This window comes from Triticum urartu, chromosome 6A (genome assembly GCF_056163025.1).
Source record: "Triticum urartu cultivar PI428250 chromosome 6A, HENAU_Tu73, whole genome shotgun sequence".
In the NCBI taxonomy this organism is placed as follows: Eukaryota; Viridiplantae; Streptophyta; class Magnoliopsida; order Poales; family Poaceae; genus Triticum; species Triticum urartu.
Window position 1 is genome coordinate 97,450,300 of NC_141878.1, and position 10,301 is coordinate 97,460,600.

Here is a 10,301-nt window from a genome sequence, read left to right on the forward strand (position 1 = left end):
ATATGGCCGATTAACGTCGGCCCGTTATGGTCGGCCCATGAACGGACAATTTCAACTCTAGCCCATTTACGACCATAATGTGGTCTGTTAATGGCCCATGTTTGGCCAACCGATCATACGACCCGTAGAAGGCCCATTGATGATACGGCATGTAGAAGGCCCATTGTGTCTACGACCCGTATAAGGCCCATTGTTTCTACGCCGCAGAAGGCCCATTGTTTCTACGACCCTTAGAAGGTGCATTGTTTCTACGGCCCGTAGGAGGCCCATGTTAACTACAGTAAATATGTAGCCCATGGTCATTGTGGCCTAGTTTTAAAAAATAGGTTATTGCGGCCACTAGCAAACCGCGGAAAAAGAACTGCACTGACTACAAGAAAACAAATAAACAAGACAATAAGGAAATAAATAAGCGAGCAACTTACGCTATGCTATCACGGCTATTACACATATTACATCCACTGGGCATCAAAGTTAGCCACCAGTGCAAATATAGGGAACAAAGCAGCATATAAACGCCGCAGCAAAACAAGTCCAGAACTGAAACCACTTCAGAAGAGCTCAAGAAACAATATCCTGAGTACCCATAATGCTGGCAAGATGCTTAGCAAGCTTATTAACTTTCTCTTGCTTAGCGCTTAAATCCTCCAGCACTTGCTGTTGCACCAGAAAGTATGCATCTGAATTCTGCAGGGACTTCCTCAGTCCTTCGGCTTCCTGTCGCATAACATCTGATCGATGTCTTTCAACTTGAAGTTGAGACTCAAGAAGCCGAACTGATTCAGACAGCGAGTTCGAAGAGCTGGTGCCAGTAGTAGTAGACAGTAACTCGAACACTACATCAAAACAGGACAAGTGAAAATTAAAATTCCTATGGTTTTTCTTTCAAGGAGACACTAAAGGAACAAATCCTGCAGTTTTCCTTTGCTCCATTCCTTTGCACCAAATTCATGAAAAGTAATACCATCTGAAACTTTCCAATTCCTATGTTTTTAATTCACTTTTCCTTTCAAGCATAGGTGATTCTAGTAGGCAGGCTTGAGTAAGGAAAAGCCTACACTAAAAAAATGTTTTTGTGCTACTTCTATTACTTTGGACCCAGGCCACTTCCCTACTAGCTCAACTCCCAGGGCCATCGACAAATGCACAGCTCAAACGCGCAGAGATAAATAATGATGGCGTTCAAGAGAGTCCATCACGGATAGCTAAGTTGCCTGGTACCTCACTGCTTGTCATATAGTAGGATAAAATGATTGTATTTCCCGTTACTCCATGTGCTTAGTGGACAATATATATAACATGTACAGTAAAAAAAGATATGCAACAAGTGTACAACCTCTTTGGCGAAGCCATGTCGATCTCAGCGTGATTGGGTTGGCCGGTGAGGATGCTCCGGCTGACTTGGCTGTCGGAGGAGGGGAAGAAGATCTTAGACGTCTGGAGATGGAGCCTGTTGTACTGCTCCGCTATGATGGAGGGTTTCGTCGTTGGAGCAGCTCCGGTGAGTTGTACGACGCCGAGGCTGAAGCAGGACAGGAGAGACAATGTTAACCTGAGTGGAATTCTAATAGCATCTCCAATAGATGACATAAAATACATAACCACAAAGTGCTAGATGTAAAATACATCAGCCGCTCATCTCTGAACTTAACTGTCGAAACTGAATTTAACTGTCAAAACTAAACTTGACTGTCGAAACTGAATTTTGATGTCGAAACTAAACGCACTAGAGGTGAGGCTACACGGCAGTCGAATGACTTTTTCATCTCTCGTCAGTTGATTTTGCAGCCGTTGGATACGAAATCAAGGGCCTGCAGTTCATCTTCGACCTCCACCCCTCTGAGCCGCCAGCCACCACCGGCCAAACAACCGCCCACGACCGGCGGTGCGCCGCCCCGCCCGCCCCGAAAACACTCCCCATCGCCGGTCCGCCGCCGCCCTGGCCATCCCTCTAGCCCCCCACGTGCCGAGCTTTTTCTCCGATGATCCCCACGCCACTGCCCCACCACTGCTGGCGACCATCGCCCCCACCCTGAACCCTAAGATAGATAGTGGGGTACCTCTCCGGCGAGCCCCCTCCCCGCTGCGGCTGGTTCTTCCTTAACTCCGGTGAGCGCCCCCCACCCCCTGAAAATCGACTGACCCAAAAGTCGATTCAGTCGACAAAAGTGTAGCTTAATCGGAGTGGCATCACAAGCAAGAGCAAGAGCGAGAGCAGCAGCGCGAGCAAGAGCAAGAGCAAGAGCAGACAAGGCAGGGGACCAAGAGCAAGAGCAGAGCAGCAGCGTGAGCGAGAGCTAAAGCAGCAACAACTCCTACAGATGTGGACGTCGCCGCCGAAGGAGCGACGGCTTGGAGGAAGTGGCCGGCAACGCCACCGTGGATGGAGTCGCGCCGTGTTGGCTCGGGACCAAGCGCTGGCAGCACCGTGAGATCGAATCAAGAAGAAAATGCGGCGATTAGCGTACAACCTCTTTGGTGGCGCCAATTAGGCCGCAGCTTCATCCGACGAAACAATGATGATGATGCTCTTCCAGTGGTGCAGGTGAAGACGGCGATGTGGGAATGGAGGTGGTGCGAAAGACGAGGGGAACGTTGGGGCAGCTCCTTGGAGGTGGAGGACGGGGTGGCTGAACCGGCGGGACGACCAGATCGACGACGAATCCTCATCCGGTACGGTGGATGAGGGACGTCGAGGTGTTGCTGTAAACGACGTCGTCGGGGAAGAGGCTCCGGCTGGGTGGCGGACGGAGGAGGGTGTGGGGCTTCGCGGGTTTTCCCGGCCTCAGTGTACGAATGGGTGGGCGGATGGGATCGGAGTGGGGAACCATGGCTTAGGGACGCGCTTGTCCGAAATGTGGGGGTAAGTTACAAAAGTACCCCCACCGATTTGAGGTGGTTCTTTCGGTTCAGGGGTATCACGGGCATTTCGCGTGTCGGGATTTCACAGGGGGTGGGAGTTTTCGCACATGTTGTAATTTTGGAATAGCAAGGCACGGGTTGAGATGGAGGGAGTTGTCGGAGCACAGACAAAGATTTATCTTAAATATTTCAGGGTAACAAGGCGCAGGTTGAAGAGGTGGAATTTCGCAGCACGATAGACAGAGACGCTAGCTTGAAATTTCGGCATAATAAGGCGCGGCTTGAAATTTCGGGAGAACAAGCTTAACGTGTACCCAAAAAAGATAATTTAGACTAGTATGATATACTACGTACAATGTGTTTAACACGCAGAACACACACACACACACACCATTTAGACTAGTAAGGTACACGTGCATTGCACGCATGAGATTTGGCAACCAAATTATGAATAAATACCACATTATAGCATGTAAGCTTTGAGTCATATATGCATGATGTAGATGTTCTTTTAATTCTTATAGTTCATTTCATTCAAAATCATCTAGTTTTTATAGGAAAGCTAATCTATTTTAAGATTCATGGAATTGTGCATTGTAAGGCATAAAGTAAAAACAAATCATGTAGAAAAACATTTGGGAAATTCTGATACGGAAGATTCAAGAACAAAGAAGAAGTGCTTGTGTTTTGAGGTTTGTGCATTATGCTTAAGTTCAACCATAGAGTCTTCTAGATTGTACATGTGGCAAAATCTGGTGGAATCTAGACGATATCCAACGGCCAGTAGTGCTCAAATTTGCCAGCTCCGCACCATCGGATTGGCCTCATCCAAAAACCATCTTTTAAAGTTAAAGTTATCCGCACACTATATAAAAATATATAATATAATATATATAGGGGTATAGATATAGATATGTGATGCGAAAGCCACCCGTCATCCCCAATTAGAATAGTGTGTCCATGCACGGATGCAATGTGGCCAAACGACGTCTGCCATCGGTATCTCAAATTCAAACCAGTCTGACCTTGTTCAATGTGTATACATTACAACATGCTCGTTTCCAAACCACACTGCGCAGATCTCCATTATATTCATGCATGCATGGGTTTCAAACATCATGATATCTTATTCAAATATTTGAATTCAACTTTACATTGATTATGACCTCACCTAGTCTTTTACACCCACACATTGGTCTTCTCTTTATAATTGTACCACTAACTTTCTCCCGTGCATGCATGCACACACACTACCAGTCGGCATTATCCATCGCACACACGCAATCTTTTTCTTCAGGTCGGTCTCCCATGAAGGCACACACACACACATCCCCCTCTCCATCATATCGGGCATTCTTTATCTCTCACGTGCATGCGCAACGATCGATGTTCCTCTATGTGTGTGTGTGTATATAGCTAGGTCTTTCATAGTTTTCCACATAAATCGATCAATCTATGTATCTAGTGAGGCCTCACCCTCTTTCCCACGTCCACATTGATCAATCTATACCTCTCTATATAGGATTACATATATAGCTAATACACCCACATTAATTATATATCCAACGCCCCCTCTCATCATCCATGCCTTCCGCTTCATCTCTCAGACGCGCGCACAATGGTGAAGACAGGGGGCAGCAAGGGCCCTGCCCCCTAACATCACTATATATCGATGCTAATATGAATGTGATCATTAGACAATTGCTGGTAAAATGGTTTAAGTTGATGAATTGGCCCTCCTCGTAAAGGAATAGCAATGCTTGGCCCCCTAGCTCATGGGACATTTTTCATGGCTCCGCCACTGCGCGCAACAGCGCACGTTCTCACCCCCTCTCTCTAAATATCGATCTCGCAGTTGTGCACTCCTTCATAGTCTCCCTCCACTCGGCCCCTCGCACCATCTTCTAGCCCCCCACCGGATTTTGCCACATGTACAATCTAGCAAACTCCATGGTTGAACTTAAGCATAATGCACACTCAAAACAATAGTGGTTCTCCTTTGTTCTAGAATCTTCCGTATCATAACTGCCCAAACTTTTTTCTAATTGAATTGCCATTATTTGTTTTTACTTTATGCTTTACAATGCATAATTCCATGAATCATAAAATAGATTAAGGGCTTCTTTGATTCAAAGGATTCTCAAAGGAATTTTGGAGGATTCTAATCCATAGGAATTTTTCCTATCTTGGTTGTTTGATTCGTAGGCTTGTAAACCATAGGAATTTTTTTCCATATGATTCATTTGAACTAGATTTCATAGGAAACATCCCATCCACTCAAACCTCTTTGAAAGAATTCTGTGTTTTTTCTATGCACAATCAAACACTCGTACAATCCTGTAGGATTCAAGGCGACATTCCACACTAATCCCATGTTCCTCCTATTCCTGCGTTTTGGAAATCCTACGAATCAAAGAGGCCCTAGGTTTTTTATAAAAACTAATTGATTTTGAATGAGATGAACTATAAGAATTAAACGAAGGCCTACATCAGGCATATATGACTCAGAGCTTACATGCTATAGTGTGGTATTTACTCATAATTTGGTTGCAAAATCTGTGGCATGCAATGCACGTGTACCTTACTAGCACTTCAAGCATGTGCAAAACACAATGGCGCGCTACACAGTGTCTCTCTTACAGTTCATGAAGCCACGTGGCACATGTGGAGGCGTTGTCGCGACATCCTTGTGTGGATTGATCATAGTGACGTGCTGCTAGTTCCAGAAGAATGTACTCGTCCTCCCTAAGCCACACTGGCGGTACATGCACGAAGCGAAGATGTGCACGCACACCACACACACACTCATTCCCTCGCACGCACACGCGGGTACATGGGCGAACGCAATTTTGTACCAAGATCCACCCCATGTGATAATTTGACGCGTGTAAAGTCCTTCACTTCATTGATGGTCAATTAATACAGCGCATGCAAATTGAGTGGACGTGAGGGCGGAAGAAAGACATTACTACTCCACTGCGCGCATGCGAGTAGTTAAATCATGGGTTGCTAGTAGTACTTCCATTGGTCTCCTTCGTATTTTGTGCCAATTTTTGACAGTAACATAATATTTACGCATCTGAGCAGTGTAGTCTACTTGAAATTTATGTTCCACTAGACTCATCGGGAGCCGTTTCGGGCCTCGAAACCAAAACCCATCAATTTATCTTTACCTTGTTCCCATCACATTCGAAAGTACTAGTGCTACAATTAAGTGCAAGCCTGCTCACACCTACTAGTACGTACCAAATCTGAACGTGTTCCCACTATGCAGGTATTAGTACTAGTGCTACTACTTGGGTTATAAAAAGGGGAACTACCTAACCGAAAATTACTCTACCTTTCCGCCTCATAAGTGCTTCTTCTTCGTCCGTCCTTGCCATGTCCGGTGCGCAGAGCTCTAGGTCGAGAACTACTCGTAACAAGGGAGCGGCAACCAAGGCTGCGGGAAAAAAAAGAGGGCTCGCCGCCACGCAGAGACCTCGAACGATCTCTCATGGGTTGGCAGTGACTCCCAGGAGCGCCCTAGTCGCGGAGGCGAACATGCCGAGCTGGCGGCGCTGGAGTCGTTATCCCTCGATGGCATGCCCGATCAGCTCAATAAGCACCTCAATAAGCAGAAGGAGTTCATCCACGGCTTGGTGGAGTTGCTGAAGGAGAGCCTCGACGACATGCCCGCTGAGCTCAATAAGCAGGGGGAGTTAACCGCTGGCTTGGTGATGCTGCTGAAGAAGAGCATTGCCTCGGAGAAGAAGGCGACCGGCAAAATCCTGCAACTTCAGGAGGACAAGGCGAAGCTCTGCCACGAGCTCGACCTGCTGAAGGACAAGAACGCCGGCTGGAAGAAGCTGCATGAGAGTAGTAGTTCCTCGATGAAGATGTTGCATGCCCTCGTCATGGAACATAAGAAGTTGGCAAAGCTCCGCATTGAGCACCCGGTGCTGTCAAGGTACATAATGCGGCCGTGGAACAGATGATGAAGGCCTGCGTCGAGAAATCCCACGTCATGGACAGAATGAAGAAGATGGCGGAGGAGACGCGCAAGTAGATGGAGGTCATGGAGGCGATGAAGAAGCAGCTACAACTCCAAGGCAAATTAGATCATTTGGGGTGATAATCTTCCTTCTTCTTTTGCTCATGTGTTTCTTCTTTTGCTTCGGTTGTTTCGCCGCACGTGTCATGTTTTCTGCGAGGCATGAATAGAACAATGCTAATAATGAGATGACTAGCAAATTAGATCATTTTTTATCGCCATATGGCACTGGGCTGCCGTGTTTCGTGCTCCTTCATCGTAGTACTACTCCAGTGGAAAACTTGAGTATACCGCACAGTTCTTTGCTCCTCCTCAGGTCGTCGGTACATTTATATGAGCAGTCAAATCACAAGGCCCCGCCTTCCAGCAGTAACGAGCCATCAAATCACAAAGGACCTCGCCTCTCGTGAAAAGGACCAAGCTAGACTGCCCCGCCCTCTAGCCTTTTAAAAAATGTATACATTTGTACAGTAGTAGTATCGATGGATTACGCCATGGAGCAAAACTAACAAGATGAAATTAAATAAAAAAGGTGGTACATATAGAGAGCGCTCGTCGCCAAATTATGCATATACTATATGACACTACCCACTATGAAGGTACTAGTAACATAGACTAGTAACTAGTCTATGTTACTCTCCACTATGACCAGCGAAAGTCGAGGTGCGGATACCAACAAGGGCCTGGTTGTGTCTATACTTGGACAACTCACCCGACTGCATGCGCACCAGGCAGACGAAGCTCGTGTCGTGTTGGTGCCGTGTGCGGCCCGCACATTAGCCAAAACCTCGCGCCTCCATCTTAGCCTCTGTGTTTTAAACTTCTCAATCTCATGGCCAAGGAGCAACGTGAAACCTATGATAGAGCCAGTCGGATGGTTGAGAACACTACAATTCGTAGCTCAGATGCGTGTGTGAGAGAGGACGAGTGTGTGAGTGCACCTCTTCTCAGAGTACAAGTGTATGTGACTGGCATCGGCCTAGGGAGCAGTGATGGTGCATGCGAGAAGTCCCGAGAGATAGGTGTAATGCGTCTGAAAAAAAGACTAGTCTATAGCTCGCCACGAGGCTATTCCTGTCGAACACCAAGCGTAAGATATGTACCCGATAGTGCCAGTTTTTGCACGTAGCAGCAATAGAAAAAGAACTAGTACCATGGCATATGCTACACCACGGCTGAGAAAATGTGCCAACGTTATGCCATCCGGGAATAGTGCCACACTTCGAAACTAGAACCGTCAATAAATTTTGAGCGTGTCTCATCACATTCCAAATTACTACTACTACCACGCTATATTTAATTGCAAACCTGTTCACACCAATCACAACCTAAATGGTTTCCCACTTAGGAGCGTATTAGTAGTACTCGGTTATAAATACTACTATGCTAAGATGACTGCACATTCCTCCTCAACTCCTCATCCACAAAATACAATCAAGTCAATCAAGCCATGGCCAGCGTGATTTCTGGGTCGAGAGATTTCCACCAGGGAGAGGTGAGCATGGAAGAGGAAGCACGAGAGATGTCCCGCCTCGCCGTGAAAGCAGCCGACAAGTCCAGCCGCGCAGCAGTAGCAGCACAGAGGTCCCGCCGCACCGCCGAAGCAGCACGGAGGTCCCGCCGTGATGACCCACAAGTGTAAGGGATCTATCGTAGCCTTTTCGATAAGTAAGAGTGTCGAGCCCAACGAGGAGTAGAAGGAAATGATAAGCAGTTTTCAGTAAGGTATTCTCTGCAAGCACTGAAATTATCAGTAACAGATAGTTTTGTGATAAGGTAATTTGTAACAAGTAGCAAGTAATAAAAGTGAATAAGGTGCAGAAAGATGGCCCAATCCTTTTTGTAGCAAAGGACAAGCCTGGACAAACTCTTATATGAAGGAAAGCGCTCCCGAGGACACATGGGAATTATCGTCAAGCTAGTTTTCATCACGTTCATGTGATTCGCGTTAGGTACTTTGATAATTTGATATGTGGGTGGAACGGTGCTTGGGTACTGTCCTTACTTGGACAAGCATCCCACTTATGATTAACCCCCATTGCAAGCATCCGCAACTACGATAGAAGTATTAAGGTAAACCTAACCATAGCATGAAACATATGGATCCAAATCAGCCCCTTACGAAGCAACACATAAACTAGGGTTTAAGCTTCTGTCACTCTAGCAACCCATCATCTACTTATTACTTCCTAATGCCTCCCTCTAGGCCCAAACAATGGTGAAGTGTCATGTAGTCGACGCTCACATGACACCACTAGAGGGATGACAACATACATCTCATCAAAATATCGAACGAATACCAAATTCATATGACTACTTATAGCAAGACTTCTCCCATGTCCTCAGGAACAAACGTAACTACTCACAAAGCATATTCATGTTCATAATCAGAGGGGATTAATATGCATAATGGATCTGAACATATGATCTTCCACCAAGTAAACCAACTAGCATCAACTACAAGGAGTAATCAACACTACTAGCAACCCACAGGTACCAATCTGAGGTTTGGATACAAAGATTGGATACAAGAGATGAACTAGGGTTTGAGATGAGATGGTGCTGGTGAAGATGTTGATGGAGATTGACCCCATCCCTATGAGAGGATCGTTGGTGATGACGATGGTGATGATTTCCCCCTCCCGAAGGGAAGTTTCCCCGGCAGAACAGCTCTGCCGGAGCCCTAGATTGGTTTCGCCTCGTGGCGGCGGAGTTTCTTCCCGTGAGCTTGCTTATGATTTTTTCCTCGACGAAAGACTCCATATAGACAAAGATGGGCATCAGAGGGCCACCAGGGGGCCCACGAGGCAGGGGGCGCGCCCAGGGGGTAGGGTGCGCCCCCACCCTCGTGGATGGTGGGTGGCCCCCTCTGGTACTTTCTTCGCTCAGTATTTTTTATATATTCTGAAAATAACTCCCGTGGAGTTTCAGGACTTTTGGAGATGTGTAGAGTAGGTCTCTAATATTTGCTCCTTTTCCAGCCCAGAATTCCAGCTACCGGCATTCCCCCTCTTCATGTAAACCTTGTAAAATAAGAGAGAAAAGGCATAAGTATTGTGACATAATGTGTAATAACAGCCCATAATGCAATAAATATCTATATAAAAGCATGATGCAAAATGGACGTATCAACTCCCCCAAGCTTAGACCTCGCTTGTCCTCAAGCGAAAGCCGACATCGAAAAATATGTCCACACGTTTACAGATAGAGGTGTCTATAAAATAAAATACGGACATGAGGGCATCATGATCATTCTTAGAACAACAACATATATGGATATTGTCATATGATCTCCCATGCTAAAGTAACAATTCATTCACATACTCAAGTATGAATCAGGAACTTCATTGAAAACTAACAAACTATAATCTCAGTCATTGAAGCAATTGCAATTTATCATAACATA